Source organism: Ahaetulla prasina, chromosome 4 (genome assembly GCF_028640845.1).
Source record: "Ahaetulla prasina isolate Xishuangbanna chromosome 4, ASM2864084v1, whole genome shotgun sequence".
NCBI classification, from domain to species: domain Eukaryota; kingdom Metazoa; phylum Chordata; class Lepidosauria; order Squamata; family Colubridae; genus Ahaetulla; species Ahaetulla prasina.
Window position 1 is genome coordinate 123,819,945 of NC_080542.1, and position 22,156 is coordinate 123,842,100.

Genomic DNA, 22,156 nt, shown 5'->3' on the forward strand with positions numbered 1-22,156 from the left:
AGTGCAAAACTTTTCTCATGAAGTACTTCTGAACCCGTTCAATTGTACTGATGTCAGTTATATGATGGGGATTCCAAACAGTTGAACAATACTTTAAAAGTGGTCTAGCATAAGTATAAATTATAGTTACATAAGTTCAGAATGTTGTAAAATAGTTCTCCCAGCTATCAAGCTGGCTAAACAAATACATAAGCAACATATATTAGACTTGTGCAAATCACTTAACAAAGCGCTCTGTTTGTAATGGAAGTGGCTAACTGGATCTGCTGTTTGATGTCAAAAGGTTTGCTTGTACCTAATAAATGTGCTAAGAGGAGATAGATTGCAAGCAATTTTGGTTTTTATGCCTCTCCTATTGATCACTACCTCCAAATTTGTCATTTTCACAGAAGCTGCATGCAGAATTAAGTTTTTATTGAGCTGTCCATCATAATTCCAAAACTCTTTCCTTGAATAGTCATGTAAGTAGGCTATTAGAAAAGCATCAATAAATGGTATTCCCTGGTAGAAATTCTACCTGGAAAGGCAGTCCTGGAAGAACAAAATTACATGGAACCATATTGCTAACTGAAAATATTACCATTGCCTCAGACATTGCTAAATTTATATAATCAAAGCCCATCAGCATTTACATGTTTTCAGGGAAAGGAAGGAAAGTGAGTTATTGATCAGTAACACACCACTAGAATTGGAATTCTGATTGTATGGCCAACTCTAATTAGAACTTTTATTTTGCAGCTGAAGGCAACAAATTAGTTATGTTATTTTCCCACCAGTTTATTGCTCCAGTTATAATACTCATTCCAACCTTCTGTTCACATACTAAAGTTATTTACCGTGCGCTTGTAAGAAGCAACTAATTTGAAGAAAAGATAATGCTTATTTAGCAATCATGATTGGGATTGGCAACTATGCTGTCATTAAGAAAAGTGGTTGGTAAGTGAAACCACAACTGCTTATAATCGTATTTTAGCTTTCTTTTGTTTACAGATTTCAAGGTCATAAATGTGAGGATTGATCCTAAAGTTACTTTTTCAACACTCTTCTAACAATGATCACTAAATGAGGACTACCTGTAATTATTACAATAGTAGAACTTGTAGTAATAGCCTCAGTGCTAGTATGCACTGAAAACCGTTCTCTCAGCTATTTAACACATGGAACAAAAAGACCTTTGAAAAAAATTCTATAAATGTACTTTTGATCACTACACAACCCAGGGTCAAGGGTATTTACAAGACCAGTTACTAGGAAAACAGCTATAGAAGATCTTCTTTTATTAAATAACCTCACCAAGCATGAATTTTTACATATACATGCAAGCCATTTAATCTTTGGCATGACATTTGCAACGCCTGGGTGGGGAGGGGGGAGAAGCTGGTTAAAATGCTGAGTCATGATCACAGCCTAATAGCCCAAAGGGTACTTAAGTTTAGGATTATTTTATATAGGTAGATAGGGAGGTAAATAGTCAGGGAAGTAAGATAGAATTACACAAGGTGTCACCTTATCTTCGAAATGTTTGCTTTTATTCTGTAATTCTGTATCTAGGGACAGAAGCACCCAGGACAGAAGAAAATAAAGCTTCTGGACTGTTTTGGGTTTTTGTTGCTGTTTTGCCTGTCTTTTCTGTTAACAGCAGCAAGCTAGACTCTTCTCGGTCTTCCTGAGCGCGCAAGAGCAGAGAGCCTGTAGGGCCTATTCAGTGTCCCCCTCCGCACGCGCGCTTCCATCCTCGGGTGGAAGTCGCCCGCTGCAGTCCGCGCTGTCTTCTGTGTGACTGCACGCGCACAAGCGGCGGCTGCTTTGCGCCCCCCCCCCCCCCGCCAGCTCCTCTTCTCCCCGGTTGCCCATACTCCGCTGCCATTTCCTCCCCCCTTTCAGTGCCCTGCTCAAGGACGAAGCGGGCTGCCCACTCGGCCTCCGCTCGCCGTAGCACCCGTCTCCTATACGACAGAGTCGACGAAGCGACGAAAGAAGCGCGTCTTTCCCTCTTGGCTGGAAGCTGCCGCAGCAAGCAGAAGATAGGAGAGAGCAAAGAGAAAGCGGTGGGGCAGCGGCGCGGGCGATGAAGTGAGGTGAGCAATAAAGAAAAGAGGAACCCAAGCTGAGATGCATTCATTAAGTAACATCACGCAGAGCCAAGAGGAAAAACAGGGGGAGAAGCTGAGCCTCTCGCGGGTTTCCCTACTCCCCGTGTGATCGGTTTTTTTTCTTTTCCCCGTGGCAGTCCCTTTTGAAAATAAGAGCAGAGAGCAGGGAAATCCTGGCCGGGGGTGGGGAGGGGGTGTTGGAAAGCACAGCGAGCATAAAGAGAGCTAGCTTGCTCGAGCTGAGCATTGATTTCTATTTAACTTGGCCCAGTGGGGCTTTCAACTAGTGACAGGATGCAAAACGGCCCTGGAAAACAGTAAATAGCCCTTCCCTCGCTCCCCCCCCCCACTCCCCAAAGAAATTCAGAAGGCTGAATCCTCGGTGCTATTTGACATGACATCTTCTTGCAAATAGTTCAGGGCAAAGCTGCAGAGCAAAAAAAAAAAAAAGGAAAATTAATAAAGCAAGGTTTATATATGGCCTAATTATTGGTTGCCGTGGGTTACAGGCTAATAAAATTGTGATTAAGTCTTATGTATTTATATATCTTTTCAAGGCACAGTCAACAAAATGATTAATCCAAGGGTTAGCTGTTAAACTGCTGTGGTCAAAGAATGCACCGCTGTGTCAAAAGTCTAAGTAGAGGAGAGAAAATCAATAGGGCATGAGCTTTAGAGGCTCCCTGTTTCAGTCCTAAGCACAGCATAGGAGCTCAAAGATCATTGGAACCTGAAACCGGAAAATTCTGGCGGTCTACAGGCTTTTATGGTTGTTTAGAAATAAACTATGTAAAACGGAAATTAAATATATTGGCATAGTCACCTTCCTTTATTCACATCTTAATAACAAGCGATGGTCAGAGAGATATCTACATAGGTAGAACATAATGGATCCTCTCCCGCTCACCAATAGTACAAGTGAATTCTATAATTACTTTCTAATTAAAGCCTCTCGTTGAACTACCTGTTGTATCCACAATCCAAATTGCAGATAAGCATTGACATTCAACATGGGAACATAACTACAATGCACTTATAATATTTACACTGAGAGCAAAAATGTAAGTTCCTTGTGAGTTCAGCTTAATAAAGGTAACACATATAGGTATTAAGGTTAGTTAAGGTAACGCATATAGCCATGCAGTATTCTTGTCAAAAGTAGAGAATGTCATTCCATTTTTCCAGGATAGTTTTTAAGTTTCCAATCTAAGCTACAACCCTGGTATTCCTTGGTGGTCTTCTATCCAAGTATTAATCCATTCCTGCTTGGCTTTTGAGTTCTGATTAGATCACCCAATTTTTACCATCTGTTGAGCCTTAATAAATTAGCAAAAAAAAAAAAAAAAAGGCAAAGTTTTTCCCGTCAGTCATGTCAGGCTCTAAGGTGGTTGCCTCCATTTCATGCCAAGGGAACCAGTGTTGTCCAAAGACAATTTCCGTGGTCCTGTGACCAGCATTGCTATATGCCAAAGGTGCAAGAAACACTGTTACCTTCCCACTGAATTGGTACCTATTTATCTACTGACATTTGTATGCTTTTGTACCTGCTAGGTATTAATAAATTAGCACATTATCATAAAATGCACTTTATCTTAGGATGGCGTGGTCAGCTGTACATGAAAGTGAAAATGAAAACTTTACCCCGTATGGTAATTAGTATAATTAAGAGGTTATTTGTCTGCTATCTATTTAAAAATGCCTTATTTTTATGCCTTAATTTTCATGTGGTTTTTACTTCTTGCAAAAATGTTATTTTTTCCCTGTTTATGATTTTCCATAAGAACAAATTGTCCCTCCTTCCCTCCTTCCCTCCCTCCCCTCCAGGGTGTTTTTTCGTCCATGTTATGTGCTATATATGCTATAACTCTGGTCAGCTAACAAAAATAACAATAACAAGCAAATAAAGACAAGAAAACAAACAATTGACCTAACAACTCTTCGCAGCACATGAACAATTACAAGAATTACAAACTATGGATTCCAGCCTCACCCTAACTTAATGCTTGGGAGAGGAGCCAATGGTGCCAGTTACAACAGGAGAAAAATGGAGAAATTTCCCACATTATATAAAAAATATAAGACCTTTTGAAACTAATACTTCATTGTTCATAATTTTTAATACATCCTGGAAAAACCACGATCTGTTTGTCAGAAAGGGAGAAAGAAAAGATTTTGAATATGCAGTAATCAGTTACTGTTTGAGATTGTTAATTTGAAGGAAATGAACATTTATTCTTGGTATATGTTAGAAACTGGACTATTGTTACATAGGCACATTCTTTTCTAATTTCTATTTTGCTTTTCTCTGCTCTTTTTTGTTTTTAGAAACACTTGCCCAATAGCTGCTTTAGATAAATACAGGTAGTCCTCGACTTACAATTGAGACTGGAATTTATGTTGCTAAGTGAAAAATTTGTTATGTGAATTTTGTTCTATTTTATGATTTTTTTTGCCACATTTGTTAAGTGAATCACTGCAGTTGTTAATATAGTAACGGTTGTTAACTGAATCTGGTTTCCCCGTTGATTTTGCTTATCAGATGGTCGCAAAAGATGGTCACATGACCCTGGGACACTGCAACCACCATAAATATGAACCAGTTGTCAAGCATCTGAATATAAATCACATGGGGATGCTGCAACAGTCATAACTGTGAAAAAATGGCACCCTGTGCTCTTCACAGATGAAAACAGGTTCACGTGACGGGCTGGAGACACCGTGGAGAACATTCTGTGTGAACCTGCTTTCATCTGTGAAGAGCACAGGGCGCCAATGGCAAAGTTGCCAATCTTGGTGTTCTCTGGCAAATGCCAACACCTGCACGGTGTTGGGCTGTAAGCACAACCCCCACCTGTGGATGTCAGGCCCTCATACCACCCTCATGGAGTCTGTTCCTGACCGTTTGAGCAGCCACATGCACATTTATGGCCCGCTGGAGGTCATTTTGCAGGGCTCTGGCAGTGCTCCTCCTGTCCCTCCTCGCACAAAGGCGGAAGTAGTGGTCCTGCTGCTGGGTTTTTGCCCTCCTACGGCTTCCTCCACGTCTCCTGATGTATTGTCCTGTCTCCTAGTAGCGCCTCCATGCTCTGGACACTATGCTGACAGACACAGCAAACCTTCTTGCCACAGCTCGCATTGATGTGCCATCATGGATGAGCTGCACTACCTGAGCCATTTGTGTGGGTGGTAGACTCCATCTCATGCTACCACTAGAGTGACAGCACTGCCAGCATTCAAAAATGTGCCTGGATGAAGCTGTCTATCTAGACCCGTTCCAGTCCGGCTTCCGGTCCGGATATAGTACAGAGACAGCTTTGGTCGCGTTGGTGGATGACCTCTGGAGGGCCAGGGATAGGGGTTGTTCTTCTGCCCTGGTCCTATTAGATTTCTCAGCGGCTTTTGATACCATTGACCATGGTATCCTGCTGCACCGGTTGGAGAGCTTGGGAGTGGGAGGCACCGTTTATTGGTGGTTCTCCTCCTATCTCTCTGACCGGTCGCAGACGGTGTTGACAGGGGAGCAGAGATCGACTGCGAGGCGCCTCACTTGTGGGGTGCCACAGGGGTCGATCCTCTCGCCTCTCCTGTTCAACATCTATATGAAGCCGCTGGGCGAGGTCATCAGTGGCTTTGGGGTGAGATACCAACTGTACGCTGATGATACACAGCTGTACTTTTCCACCCCGGGCCACCCCAATGAAGCTGTCGAAGTGCTGTCCCGGTGCCTGGAAGCCGTACGGGTCTGGATGGGAAAAACAGGCTCAAGCTTAATCCCTCCAAGACGGAGTGGCTGTGGATGCCGGCATCCCAATTCAGTCAGCTGCAGCCGCAGCTGGCTGTCGGAGGCGAGTTACTGGCCCCAAAGGATAGGGTGCGCAACTTGGGTGTTCTCCTGGATGGACGGCTGTCGTTTGAAGATCATTTGGTGGCCATCTCCAGGAGAGCTTTTTACCAGGTGTGCTTGGTTTGCCAGTTGCGCCCCTTCCTTGACCGGGATGCCTTATGCACAGTCACTCACGCTCTTGTCACCTCTCGCTTGGATTATTGCAATGCTCTCTACATGGGGCTCCCCTTGAAGTGCACTCAGAGACTGCAGTTAGTTCAGAATGCAGCTGCACGGATGATTGAGGGAGCCACACGCTGCTCCCGTGTAACACCGCTCCTGCGCAGACTGCACTGGCTACCTGTGGTCTTTCAGGTGCGCTTTAAGGTTATAGTTACCACCTTTAAAGTGCTCCATGGCTTAGGGCCCGGGTACTTACGGGATCGCCTGCTGTTACCATATGCCTCCCACCGACCTGTACGCTCACACAGGGTCTTCTCAGGGTGCCGTCCGCCAAGCAATGTCGGCTGGCAGCCCCCAGGGGAAGGGCCTTCTCTGTGGGGGGTCCTACGCTTTGGAACGAACTTCCCCCTGGCTTGCGTCAATTAGCTGACCTTCGGACCTTCCGCCGTGAGCTGAAAACGCACTTATTTATTCAAGCGGGACTGGCTTAAATTTTAAATATTACTTTTAACTAGAGTTACTATTTTATGAATTTTAAGGGTTTTAAATTTAATTATTTTAAATTTCGGCCATCTATAGATAATAATAATAATAATAATAATAATAATAATAATAATAATAATAATAATAATAATAATAATAATAATAATAATAATAATAATAATAATAATGTTTTAATTTGTATACCGCCTTTCTCCCGAAGGACTCAGGGCGGTGAACAGGCAAATAAAATACAAACAAACATACTCAATAATTAAAACAACCCTTAAAAAACTGATTCAAATTTGCCAGAAAATTTAAAATGACATTACACCCCATAAAATTACAAAATTTAAAACCCATCAACAATTCAATTAAAATTAAAAATTAAAAATCAGGCCAGTCCAGCCATATGAAATAAATAGGTTTTAAGTTCGCGGCGAAAGGTCCTAAGGTCAGGTAGTTTTCGAAGCCCGAGGGGAAGTTCGTTCCACAGGGTAGGAGCCCCCACAGAGAAGACCCTCCCCCTGGGGGCCGCCAGTCGACACTGTTTGGCTGACGGCACCCTGAAGAGTCCCTCTCTGTGGGAACGCACTGGACGCTGGGAGATAGAGGCCAGCAGTAGAGGGTCCCGTAGGTAGCCCGGTCCTAAGCCATGGAGCGCTTTAAAGGTGGTAACCAATACCTTGGAGCGCACCCGGAAAACAACAGGTAGCCAGTGCAGTCTGCGCAGGATAGGTGTTACGTGGGAGCTCCGAACCGCTCCCTCAATAACCCGCGCAGCCGTTTTCTGGACTAGCTGAAGTCTCCGGGTGCTCTTCAAGGGGAGCCCCATGTAGACAGCATTGCAGTAGTCCAGGCGAGAGGTAACGAGAGCATGAGTGACTGTGCATAGGGCATCCCGGACCAGGAAGGGACGCAACTGGCGGATCAGGCAAACCTGATAAAAAGCTCTCCTGGAGACGGTCGCCAAATGATCTTCAAAGGACAACCGACCATCCAGGAGCACGCCCAAGTTGCGTACCTTCTCCATCGGGGTCGATGACTCGACCCCGACAGACAGCCGCATCTGCAGCTGACTGTAGCGAGGTGCCGGCATCCACAGCCACTCCGTCTTGGAGGATTAAGTTTGAGCCTGTTCCTCCCCATCCAGACCCGTACAGCTTCCAGACACCGGGACAGCACTTCGACAGCTTCGCTGGGGTGGCCCGGGGTGGAAAAGTACAGCTGAGTGTCATCAGCGTACAGTTGGTATCTCACCCCAAAGCCACTGATGATCTCACCCAGCGGCTTCATATAGATGTTGAACAGGAGGGGTGAGAGAATCGATCCCTGTGGCACCCCACACATGAGGCACCTCGGAGTCGATCTCTGCCCCCCTGTCAACACCATCTGCGTCCGGTCAGAGAGGTAGGAGGAGAACCACTGATAAACGGTACCTCCCACCCCCAACCGCTCCAACCGGCGCAGCAGGATACCATGGTCGATGGTATCAAAAGCCGCTGAGAGATTTAATAGGACCAGGGCAGAGGAGTAACCCTTATCCCTGGCCCTCCAGAGATCATCCACCAGCGTGACCAAAGCTGTCTCCATACTGTATCCGGGCCGGAAGCCGGACTGGAACGGGTCTAGATAGACAGCTTCATCCAGGTACTGGGGTAACTGACATGCCACTGCACTCTCTACAAACTTCGTCGTGAAGCGAAGATTGGAGACTGGCCGGTAATTCCCTAAAACAGCTGGGTCCAGGGAAGGCTTCTTGAGGAGAGGTCTCACCACCACCTCTTTCAAGGCAGCGGGAAAGACCCCCTCCCGCAAAGAAGCATTTGTAATCCCCCGGAGCCAGCCTCGTGTCACCTCCTGAGTAGCCAGTACTAACCAGGAGGGGCACAGATCCAGTAAACATGTGGTGGCATTCAACCTTCCCAGCAACCTGTCCATGTCCTCGGGAGTCACAGGGTCAAAGTTATCCCAAACCACCTCAACAAGACGTGTCTCGGAACTCTCACCTGGATCTACCCAATTTTGATCCAATTTGTCCCGAAGCTGAACGATTTTATCGTATAGGTAACCTTTAAACTCCTCGGCACGCCCTTGTAGGGGGTCCTCCCGCCCCTCCTGTTGAAGGAGAGAGCGGGTCACCCAAAACAGGGCGGCTAGGCGGTTATCTGCCGACACAATGTGGGAGGAAACGTAGGAGCGTTTCGCATCCCTCAATGCCACTAGGTAGGTCCTGCTATAGGACCTAACTAGTGCCCGGTCAACCTCAGAAAGGCTGGATCTCCAGACACTCTCTAGGCGTCTTCTCCGGCGTTTCATCTCCCTCAGCTCCTCGGAGAACCAAGGAGCTGGCTGAGACCGATGCCGGGTCAGAGGCCGCAAAGGCACAACATGGTCCAAAACTCCAGCCGCGGCCTGTTCCCAGGCCGCAACTAGTTTTTTAGTCGTGTCGTGGGCCAGGTGCTCGGGAAACGGCCCAAGCTCCGTCAGGAACCTCTCCGGGTCCATCAGGCGCCTGGGACGGAACCAACGCATTGGTTCCGTCTCCCTGCGGTGGTGGGTAGCGGTCAGAAAGTCTAGGTGAAGGAGAAAATGATCTGACCATGACAAAGGTTCGACAACTAAATCATTTAAAACCAGATCATTCAACGACTGGCCAGAGATAAAAATCAAGTCTAGGGTGCCTCCCCCGACGTGGGTAGGGCCGTCAATTAATTGAATCAGGTCCATGGCCGTCATGGAAGCCATGAACTCCCGAGCCGCCGAGGATTCCACGCCGGTTGATGGCAAATTGAAATCCCCCATGACCAACAGTCTAGGGGTTTCAACTGCCAACCCGGCCAGCAACTCCAACAGCTCAGGCAGGACTGTTGTCACGCAGCAAGGAGCCAGGTACGTGATCAGCAAGCCCACCTGAGTCCTACGACCCCACTTCACGTAGAGGGATTCACACCCAGCTATCTGAGGCACGGTGGTCTCCCTCGGCTCAAGACTCTCCTTAATAATAACCACCACCCCGCCACCCCTACCCTGGGCCCTCGGCTGATTGAATGCTCGGAAACCTGGTGGGCACATCTCCACTAGGGGAACCCCCCCTTCGGTGCCCAACCAGGTTTCCGTAATGCCCATAACGTCCGTGGTCCCTTCCTGAATTAGATCTGAAATCAGGGGGGCTTTATTAACCGCGGACTTGGCATTACATAACATCAGCCGAAGGCCCAAGTCCCGAGTACTCTGGCCACTCGGGTCACGGGAGAATCCTGGGGGGGCGGAGCATGCAATCGCTCGTAAACACGAGAGCGGACCCCCAAAACCTGATGTGCCCCCCCTTCCATCATATCTGCCTCTCCCATTTACCGTATTAATAGCTCGATCCTGACAAACTGGAACGACACCCCTCTCCACAACCTTCGCACCTATTAAGTTACCTCCGCGAACACATGGTGGACCTAAGACCCTCCCTGACGGGTTCCCCCCCATTCCCCCCCCAACCCAAACCCGTCAGTTTCCCTCCACCCCTTAAAATTCCCATTAAAACTCCCCGGTAAAAAACGATTAAAACAGTTCATTAAAAATCCCCTAAGCCTCCTAGATTTCGCATGCCAACTCTCGGGGTTCCAAAACCCGTCCTCAAGATGTGCCGTCGATAGTGTAGAGGGCCAAACCTGTGAGAGAGGGGAATCTCGCAGGGCAAGAAGGTCCGCAGTTGAAAATCTTAGCATAAATAAAAAGTACAGTATGGTTAGCAGTCCATCCAAGCCGGTCAAAATGTCATTACAGCAAGACTAGGGTCCCTGGCTGGCGACATGGACCGTGGACTTCCAGGACTCCGGGGGGGCGTTATTCTACCCCCAAACCCAAACGGCCCCACTTGCCCCAGGTCCAGATGACCAGCCATTCTCCTCCAAGCCAGTCCATTCGGCCTTGGTGTTAAAGTCGATATGGGCCTTGATGTCAGGGACTCCATACCGGTTGCTCCGACTCTTCAGGCCTGACCTTCAGGCCTGACCTTCGTGAGGGCCTCGACCCTTCAGAATGAACCCAACAGACGAAAAGGTCGTTGCGCCGCCAACGGCCGGAACTCCAGGCCGCCGCCGCCACCGCCATCTTGGGCAGTCCTAGGTCGAACTGCAGAGGGTCTAAAAGAGGGCCAGCCTCGCCTCCAACTCCTCCTTCAATGGGCCAAACCCTCCAGATGACTCATCCGATCCTCTGCCGCTACCTCTCAGCGACCGATCTTCTCCTCTCTCCTCCTCTCTGGCATTGATGGGAAAAAAAACTCTCATACGTTGATAGAAAGCCCTCAGCCCCTGGGAGTAGGGGGAGGCTGCCCACCGTCGCTGCCACTGCCGCCGGAACCCGGAAGCCAAGCGCAACCGCCGCGGCCATCACCCGGCCAAAGGCCCAACAGAAGGCCGAAGGAACGCTGAGGGAAGCGCCGAGCACCGAGGGAAAGAAGTCCAGCCAGGCCCCTTCTGACATCAATGGAAAAAGCCCTCAGTCCCTGGGGGAGGCCTCCATCGCTGCCGCCACCACCACCAGACCCGAAAGTCATGCAGCGCCCGCCGAGGCTGCGACCGCCGCCCCAAGCAGGCCGAGGGAGACACCGAGGGAGCCACCGAGCCGCTGCAGAGCCACCACAGAGCCGCCGAGCGACCATCGCCCCAGGCAGGCCGAGGGAGACCCCGAGGGAGCCGCCAAGCCGCCAAGCCTACCGCCGAGTGACCGCCACCCCAAGCAGGCCGAAGGAGACGCCAAGGAAACCGCCGAGCCTACCGCCGAGCCTATCACCTGTCCCGAGGCTCCCGACTCGGCTGGCCTCATCCTGAACGCCGCATCCGATGTTCCCTCAGCAGGGGCTGGGACCAGGAGGGCAAAAAACAAACCCTCCCAGTCCCAGACCCCCAGGAAAGGCCGCTAACCGCTCCGCCGAAGAGCTTCACCACGCCATCTTGGCACATGCGCAAATATGTTTTTTAACTTTCTGATTTAATTGTATATTGTACTGTTTTTAAAATTGGCTGTACACTGCCCTGAGTCCTTCGGGAGAAGGGCGGTATAAAAATCTAATTAATTAATTAATAATAAATAAATAAATAAATACATACATACATACATACATACATACATACATACATACATACCAACCCATTAGCCAGAAAGCATAGGAACTGAGAAGTGGTCTGTGGTCACCACCTGCAGAACCACTCCTTTATTGGGGATGTCTTGCTACCTGCCTATGCTTTCCACCTGTTGTCTATTCCATGTGCACAACAGCATGTGGAATTGAATGTCAATCAATGTTGCTACCTAAGTGGACAGTTTGATTTCACAGAAGTGTGATTGACTTGGAGTTACATTGTGTTGTTTAAGTGTTCCCTTTATTTTTTGTGCAATGTGTGTGTGTGTGTGTGTGTGTGTGTGTGTGTGTGTGTGTGTGTATTCTGAAGTTTTCATGGGTGTTTTATGTAGGTCTTTGGTTGTTCGGGTTTTCTCCTGTGTAAAATTGGAAGTGTCTTGGCGACGTTTCGACGAAGTCTCATTCGTCATCTTCAGGCTTCAGCTTTGTGCTTCTGGGAGCAATGTGTATATATATATAAATGTGTGTATATGTATGTATGTATGTATGTATGTATGTATGTATGTATGTATGTATGTAGGTCTTTGGTTATTCGGGTTTTCTGCCACGTAAAATTGGAAGTGTCTTGGTGATGTTTCGACGAAATCCCATTCATCATCTTCAGGCTAGGTGTTTACAGCTTCGTGCTTCTAGGAGAAATGTGTGATAGCAGCTGTTTCTTTCTTTTATTTTATTATTTATTTATTTTTATTTATTAGATTTTTATACTGCCCTTCTCCCGAAGGACTCAGGGCGGTGTACAGCCAGAATAAAAACAAAATATATACAATTTAAAACAACATTTAAAAAGAGCAAATTTTAAAGGCTGATTATTAAAATTTAGATTTAAAATTTAAAAAATATTAAGAATACCCAATTAAAATTCATCAATAATTATGCCAGTCCCGCTTTAATGAATAAATATGTTTTGAGCTCACGACGGAAGGTCCGAAGATCAGGCACTTGACGCAGGCCAGGGTCTAACTAGTTAACTGCTAGTGGGGGTTTGAACTGATTGGTTAGGAGCTTGGCTGTGTTCTGATTGGGTGGAAGTGTGTTCTGATTGGGTGGAGGTTTGGCTGTGCTCTGATTGGATTTACATTTACATCTTTACATTCCCAGATAATTCCTGATAGCTCATATCATTTGGATGTAATCATTGAGAAGGGAAGAGAAAACTGTAGAGAAAAAGGAAAGGTCCAAATCAAATAAGCAGTGGCAGCATCAGTAAGACACCCTTTGACTTTTAAATGGCAGTTAAAAAAAATTCAGAAAATAGGGATATAATTGTATTCTTGCTTAGCAACTATAATTGGAATTGGTAGTCCGATTGCTAAGCACTGTGGTTGCTAAGCAAAAAAAGAAATCACATGGCCATGATGGACTTAAGATGTCACTTCCTATTCAATCATTAAGCAAGTCACCACAGTTGGGAAGTGAAACATCATATGACCACGACTTACAACTTTATTTCTGTGTTTTATGTTAACTCTGCTTATTGCAAAGTGCCATGGTTGGGGAAGGCACACAAATGGCAATCACATGAGCATGGGACACTACATGAGTATGGGGCATTGCAACAGTTGTAAATGCAAGGATTGTCACAAAACTCTTTTTTTACACTATTGTAAGTTTGCAAGTTTGCAAAACGAGGCAATTGGCTATTCTGACATGGCACTCCAGTGGCTGCTTAAGGATGAACAGACCATAACTATAGCTCAGATGGCTAGATTCTGCGCAGCAGCATTGGGAGTTCATCGGAAACCCGTGTCTAATCCACCATAGCTATTTTATACAACAAATGTGGTAAACCCTTTGCACTGCTTATTCCTTTGCATTTTAGTATTAAACTGACTACAGGCCTCACAGTTTTGTATTTTAGTAGAGTTAAACCATGTGTAATTGACAGACTGGGTTTTATCATAGATTTTATCTATTTATTATTTTGTTCTAGAATTTTTAATTGGATATACACTGAGTATTTTTATTTGTTCTGGTCTCTGGTCTATAAACAAATAAAATCATAAACTCTTAAAAAAAAGCAAGTCAATTGGTAAGCAAGGACTATCTGTAAGAAAATACATGAATCTTTTGCTTTGTTAACCTATCATAAATTAGCTTATTTATATTTCATGGATGATCCAACAATTCTGATAACACATATTTTAATGGATTATAGCAAACTACTTCATGTTCCTGGCACATATTCAAAAGGTACAGTGCCTATGCCAAATCCGACTTCATTATTAATTAAGGATTATCTTAAAACATTAATGATATGATCTTTTACACATCTGCTTGGAAATGTATTACAGTGGAAAAGATTATAACTGCCAGATTTGTAAACAAAAACTACATCTAGTGGTTCGATAGTAATGTACTGATGAAAAAGGTGAATAACATGGGTTTGTCAAAAACGGATCGTGCCAGACTAATCTTATTGCATTCTTTGACAAAGTGACAAAATTAGTAGACCAGAGGAATGCTGTCGATATAATTTACTTGGACTTCAGCAAAGCATTTGATAAAGTAGACCATAACCTACTACTAGGTAAAGTAGAAAAATGTGGGTTAGACAGCACTACCACCAGATGGATTCATAACTGACTGACCAACCGCACTCAACGTGTAGTCCTCAATGGAACAACATCCACATGGAGGGAAGTATGCAGTGGCTCTGTTTTAGTGCCCAGTACTCTTCAACAACTTCATCAATGACTTGGACGAGGGGATAGATGGGGAACTCATCAAATGAAATTCAACAGTGAAAAAAGTAAGGTTCTACATTTAGGCAAAAAAAACAAAACACAAAATGCACAGGTACCGTATATGTGGTACCTTGCTCAATAATAGTACCTGTGAGAGGGATCTTGGAGTCCTAATGGACAACCATTTAGATATGAGCTAGCAGTGTGCAGCAGCTGCTAAAAAAGCCAACACAGTTCTGGACTGCATAAACAGAGGTATAGAATCAAGAGTGTTAATACCACTCTATAATGCCTTGGTAAGGTCACACTTGGAATATTGCATTCAGTTTTGGTCGCCACGATGTAAAAAAGATGCTGAGACTCTAGAAAGAGTGCAAAGAAGAGCAACAAAACTGATTAGGGGACTGGAGGCTGAAACATGAAGAACGGTAGCAGGAACTGTGTATGTCTAGTTTAATAAAAAGAAGGGGAGACATGATAGCAGTGTTCCAATATGTCAGGGGCTGCCACAAAGAAGAGGGAGTCGGGCTGTTCTCCAAAGCACCTGAGGGTAGAACAAGAAGCAATGGGTGGAAACTGATCAAGGAAAGAAGCAACTTAGAACTAAGGAGAAATTTCCTGACAGTTAGAACAATTAATAAGTGGAACAACTTGCCTGCAGAAGTTGTGAATGTTCCAATACTGGAAATTTTTAAGAAAATGTTGGCTAACCATCTGACTGAGATGGTGTAGGGTTTCCTGCCTGGGCAGGTTAGACTAGAAGGCCTCCAAGGTCCCTTCCAACTCTGTTGTTGTTGTTGTTGTTGTTATAACATTTCAGAATGAAAGTAGAAGGGTGTTTTGGATAGAATAAGGACAAGCAATTAGTACCAGTGGTAGGTTTCAAAAAAATTTACTACCGGTTCTGTGAGTGTGGCTTGGTGGGCATGGCTTGGTGGGCATGGCAGGGGAAAGATACTGTAAAATCTCCATTCCCACTCTACTTGAGGGGAAGGATACTGTAAAATCTTCATTCCCACCCCACTCCAGGGGAAGGTTACTGCAAAATCCCTATTTCCTTCCAGTCAGCTGGGACTTGGGATGCAGAGAATAGATTGGGATGGGGCCAGTCATAATTTTTACTACAGGTTCTCTGAACTACTCAAAATTTCCACTACCGGTTCTCCAGAACTGATCAGAACCTGCTGAAACCCACTTCTGGTTTATTTATTTATTTTTATTTATTTATTTATTTATTTATTTATTTGTCATAACAATATATACAAGCGTTACATAAAAGGTTATAAATATATGAACGTATATATGAGGAGAAATGAGGTACTAAAAACGTGTATATACATAGGGAAAGAAACAGTAGGACAGGAACGGTAGGCACGTTTGTGCTCTTATGCACGCCCCTTTAGAGTCCTCTTAGGAAAGTGGTGAGGTCAACCGTGGACAGTTTTTGAGTGAAACCTTTGGGGTTATGAGAAGAAACCACAGAGTCAGGTAATGCATTCCAAGTATATACAATTCTGTTACAGAAATCGTGTTTTCTGCAATCTAAACTGGAGCAGTTGACATTGAGTTTGAATCTGTTTGTAGCTCTTGTGATATTGTTATTGAAACTAAAAAAGTCATTGACAGGAAGGACATTACAACGGATGATTTTATATGCTAAACCCAGATCCAGTCGAAGGCGACGAAGTTCCAAGTTTTCTAGACCCAAGATATCAAGTCTGGTGGAATAAGGTATTTTATTAGTTTCAGAGGAATGGAGAATTCTTCTCGTAAAATACCTTTGGACACGCTCAACTGTGTTGATGTCAGATATATGGTAAGGGTTCCAGACAGGAGAGCAGTAATCAAGAATTGGCCTAACAAATGTTTTATATGCTCTGGTCAGTAGCATGGTGTTTTTTGAAAAGAAGCTACGTAAAATTAAGTTGACAACTCTTAGAGCCTTCTTAGCTATGTAGTTGCAGTGGGCTTTGGAACTTAAATCGTTAGATGTACAAACTCCAAGGTCTTTGACAGGGTGGGGGTCATCTGCGAGGCAATGTCCATCAAGCATGTACTTTGTGATTGGGTTCTTTCTTCCAATGTGCAAGACTGAGCATTTACTGGTTGAAATTTGTAGTTGCCAAATTTTAGACCAGGCAGATAGATGATCAAGGTCCTTTTGAATTGTGGATGCATTGTCAGTGGTGTTGAAAAGTTTGACATCATCAGCAAAGAGAACACAGTTACTTGAAATATCAATACAAAGATCATTTATATATATTATAAAGAGAGTAGGTCCAAGAACGCTGCCTTGAGGAACACCACTCTTGACAGGAACAGGATTTGAAAGAGCATTACCAATTTTAACTATTTGTTGTCTGTTTGACAAAAAAGCAGATATCCAGTGGTGTAAGGGTCCTGAAATGCCATAGGATTTTAATTTTAGGAGAAGTTTATCATGTACTACTGAGTCAAAAGCTTTGCAGAAGTCTATGTATATTGCATCTATTGATTTACCTAGATCAAGATTAGTAGTCCATAGGTTTTACAGTAGAGAAGTTGTAGATTGCATGATAATTTTTCCTGAAGCCAAATTGTTTATTTGAGAGAAGGTTGTGCATTTCTAAGTGTAAGGTAATGGATTGGTTGATGATGGATTCCATAACCTTGCAGGCGACGCAACATAGGAGATAGGTCTATAATTATCAACTAAGCTGGGGTCGCCTTTTTGAAAACTGGAATGACTGTGGCTAGCGACCAGAGACTGGGAAGGAACTGGTTCTAAAGGCTATATTAAAGATTATACTTAGGGTTCTGCTAGATTACTAGAGAGTTTTTAAAAGTAAGCACAAAGACCATCAGGTCCAATGGATAGAGATGGCTTCAATTTACTTAGAGCTTTACCAACATTTTCTTCTGTAAAATCAACAATTGTTAAGTTGTCATGCTCATTGATTGTACAAATTTGGAATGTTGGATGAGTGCCATCACTGTTGACAAAAACTGATGCAAAGAATTTATTAAAGAGGTTTGCTCTAGATTCTTCAGCATTGTATTCATTGCCATCAGGATCTTTTAGAGGTGGCATGCGTCTAGAGTTTTAAGCTTGTTGTTGACAAAATTATAGAAGGCACGACTGGAATTAGTGCGCAGTAGATCTTCTTCTAGCTTGGTGTGGTAACTTGTGCATTCAGTTTTGATTTGGTTGCATATAGTTCTGTAGCGTTTTTTAAAATTAGCTACATAGCCCTTTTGTTTCTTTTCCAGAGGATCTTTTAGATTGAAGCTTTTTTATTGATATGGGTAGTTTGCTTTTCCTAATCTTGATGGTAGTTAGTGGTACATATAGTTCGATGACTCTGTTGATTTTGAGTAGAAAAACTCTATAGTGGTCTTCAGCAGTTATACAGGTTGAGAACAGATTTTGCCAGTCTAGAAATGAAAGATCATTGTTTATAGAGTCATAATTGGCTTTTTTGAAGTTGTAAATGGGAATGCTATTGATATGATGGTTAAAGTCACAACGTATATTAAGATGGAAGTCAATCATGCAATGATCACTGTTGGAAAAGGGTTCTCTTATTTGTAGTCCATAAATGGTATTGTTATTGTTGCAGAAGATGAGGTCAAGGCAGTTGTTTAGTCTTGTATTATTGGTTACAAGTTGTTCAAGACCTAGGTTAGTAACAGCGTTGTATATTGTTGTGTGGATTGGATCAGTTGTACTTTCGTTAGTTATCCAGTTGATGAGAGGTAAATTTAGGTCACCCAGGAAGATGAGTGGATATGGGCAAGAGGCAGCCCAAGTTAGTAATGAGGTTAAAATATTAGCATGAGTAATATCGTAGTCGGGGGCTCTGTAGCATAGAATGAATCAAGTGCGGTATTAGATGATAGATCACATACAATAGTTTCAGGAAGAGAAAGTTTGTGGGCAACTTGTATGTTTTTAGATTAAGTGACTTTTATAGAAAATAGCCACTCCACCACCTCTTCGGTTTTCACGATCTGAACGGTGAACTTGATATTCTTTGTTTAAAATGATGGAATCAGGGATGGAAGAGATTAGCCATGTTTCGCAAATAAATATAATGTCAAATGTACCACTGTTTAGCAGGAGGATAAATTCAGGTAATTTGTTAAGAATACTTCTTGCATTCATCAATTTACATTTAAAATCTGTAGAAAGAGGTGTTAAAGAGGTAAGAGGCGTGCATACCTAGTTTTGAATGTTAGTTGGTTGAGGGATATGTATAACTGGTGGTTGTATTGGAGGTTGGATGGGTGGATGGAAGTTTTGGGTAGTGAGTGCTTGGATGTTGGGTACTAGACTGTTTGTTGATAAGGTTTGTTGGATGGATGGTTGAAAGGCTGGTTGGAAGGTTGGTTGGATGGATGAACGGATGGCTGGTTGAATAGTTTGTTGGATAGCTGTACGGATGGCTGGTTGAATGGTTTGTTCGATGGCTGATTGGTTAGTAGCCATGCAACTCCATAGATCAAACGTTATCTTTTCTCTGGATCTAAAATGCTTCTTCATTTTTTAGAATGACTCAGGCTCAGATCTAAAAACTCTTATTCATAAATAGCAGTAGCTTATATTATATGTTATTAAAAGAATTCTTGATAAATATGGACCTGCTGTGAAAAAAATTTCAGAAATTTCAACTGGTGTTCAGTAATGTTGATAGAATTTTAACTAACAAGCGGGTAGTGGTCCATTAATCATATACCAGTTTATAAATAAAATTAAAGGTGTTCATTTTAACATTTTAAAACTTTACATATCTTAAAATGAAGAGCTGTTTTTTCCCCCTTAGGAAGTGGTCAGCCTTTAAAATGAGCAGGTATTTCTTGTTATATATGCCATTGACCACAAAAGCTTATTTGATACAAATGTGCAAAATAGGATTATGTTGTCAGAATCCTATATATAGTATTCTCTGACCTAAGATTTAGATGGCAAATGAAGACATTTAAAAAACTAATCATACATTTGAAACTGGCTGTTTAATAATAATTACGAATAGTACTTTTATTATTCTTGCTAGTTTAGCTTCTCATGAATATGCTTTAATTTCTTATTGTTGATATATTTTCTATATTTTGTCATCTACTTTAACTTATTTTTTGAAACTAAAAAGTAAAGTAAAATTTCACAATAATTATGCATTGCATATGGCAATTTATCTGTTCACATTATCCAGCATTACAGTGCCTGAAACTGTTAGATACCATAAGATGATTGTAAGCATGTACTGTACATTTACAAAAGGATCCTATGGAAGATTATGAATTCATCTCAAAGTGTTTGTATGCCTAAGATCTGGTTATATTTCTTTAATATTCCTGTATTTTTTTATTCAAAAATAAATTATTTTGTAAGGACATTTGGATAGACTTCATGGGATATATGGATAGAAGTGATAACATTTGTTCGTCACATGTTCTCAGATATGTGGCAATGACAGATTCACTATCCTTTGTCTATCGTTGCTGAATTCCATCACTGAGCTGGAACATTTTAGTCAGAACTGTTTTCAAGAGTATGTGTCTGTCTCCACCAATGTTCTACTCATCTGAATTGCTGACCACAGAGTCTCTAAAGTTTACAAATCCAGCATTATACTCTGTTGAAATAGTTATTTTGTCACAGGAAAGTTCAACTTGTCTGGCAGCATCTTCTATAGCCAGAACATTTTGAATAAACACTAAACATTCTAAATCATTGCCTGAAACTCATCTGTGTTTATTACTGCCATTTTACATTTATTTTTACTAGTATTTCTCACAGTTTGCGAATTTATTTTGCTGTCTCATTTTTATCCTGTCATTTTTGAAGTGTTCTAAAGCCAGGTCTTTTTTAATCTTTTATATTCATGGGCCCTGTTTCATTTGGTTAATTGATAACTTTCCTACAATGTTACCCCACTGTTGAACAGGCAGTCTTCATTTACCAACCACAATTGGTAAATTGCTTAACTCTGTTGCAAAACGCTACAGTCGCTAAGCAAAACTCACAATGATAGTGCCAGACTTATGATGTCACTCTTGATTTTATCATTAAACAAACACAGAATAACAGAGTTGGAAGAGGCCTCGGAGGTTTTCTAGTCCAACCCCTGCTCAAGCAGGAAATCCTATACTATTTCAGACAAGTGACTGTTCAGTTTCTTCTTTCAAACATCCAGTGCTGGAGAACCCACAATTTTGGAGAATAGTTATAAAAGATTGGTTGAAAAGCTGTTTTTTTTAAACTGTTGTAACTTCGAACAGTCATTAAACAAGGCAGCCAGGAAGTAAGGGAACTAACCATATATCTAAATTATTATTATTATTTTTTTGCATTTATATCCCTCCCTTCTCCGAAGACTCAGGGCGGCTTACACTATGTTAGCAATAGTCTTAATCCATTTGTATATTATATACAAAGTCAACTTATTGCCCCCAACAATCTGGGTCCTATTTTACCTACCTTATAAAGGATGGAAGGCTGAGTCAACCTTGGGCCTGGTGGGACTCGAGCCTGCAGTAATTGTAATTGCAGGCAGTTGTGTGTTAATAACAGACTGCATTAGCCTGTTGAGTCACTTCCCAGCCCTAAATAATATTATCACCTGGTTAGCTGCTGAAAGAAGATTACTTGTGTTGACTATAAACAATAGCATGACAAAGAAGCCACAATGCTGCATTGGAAGATCTGCAAGAAATATTATTTGCCTTCAAGCAAGAACTGATGTAACCTTAAAATAGAAAAAGTAATATAAAATGAAGACGCTAAAATGCTTTGGGACTTTAGAATTCAAACCACCTGCCACGTAATACTCGAGACTTAACAGTTGTTGATAAGAAAGACAAAAAAGTCTGGATGGCAGATCTGGCAGTACCTGGAGAGAGCAGAAGAGAAAGAAATGGAGAAGATAACAAAATACAAAGACCTACAAATAGAAATAGAATGATTGTGTATTACTAATAATGATTGGTGCCTTGAGGGAAATTCCAAAACAACTGGAGCACCTCTTAAGCAACATTAATTAATTGATTGATTGATTGGTTGATTGATTGATTGATTAAGCATTGACAAAATTCCCATCAGTCCCTTGCAAAAGGCAGCTTTATTCACAACAGCTTATATTCTGCAGCAATACCTGTAACACCATGAAACATCAACATTAGCCTTGGAAAAGACTCAATAGGTGGATAAAAACGTCAAACTGAGTCTGGACACCTGGATGACTGCGAGAAATTATAACAACATTTATTGGTGCTATATTCCCATTATTCCACAAATTTATTAGGCCTTGCTTTCTCATGTTTAGATTCAGTATTGGAAAAAATAACTTTGCTTTTAAGGGGTGCAGCAGAAGACAATCTGCATTCTGATGCATGAAATGACATAGAACATTCTATAAAACTGAAGATAATCATATTTAGCTGACATTCATACAAATTGTTACATGCCATCAACTTCTAGTGACTGTATGGACCAATATTCACTACTTCAATCTGTCTCTAGTATTAATTTCTAAACTTTCTAAGGCATTATTCTTACCTCATCATCTGTTTGTGTTATTTTCCTTAACTTTATAGTAATTGTATAGTAATTTTTACACTAGAGTCGGCAACGACTAGCACGTATGTGCGAGGGGAACCTTTACCTTTACAGTAATTTTTATAGTCCAGCAGCCACTAGCATCACCATTCCTAAATATGTCAGTTTCTGCTTCCTGATCATTATCTCAAGGAAGTAATCAGCTTTATTTGGTCC

At 42.7% G+C, this 22,156-nt stretch overlaps 1 protein-coding gene across 1 annotated transcript in view; it reads left to right on the top strand.

The window, feature by feature from the left end:
* The first annotated feature begins 1,911 nt into the window (after positions 1-1,911).
* Positions 1,912-22,156, top strand: part of STEAP2 (STEAP2 metalloreductase) — a 42,379-nt gene continuing 22,134 nt past the window's right edge. The window contains exon 1 of the mRNA XM_058183582.1: positions 1,912-2,078. The gene's annotated coding sequence lies outside the window, so the exon portion shown is untranslated. The remainder of the gene's footprint in view (positions 2,079-22,156) is intronic.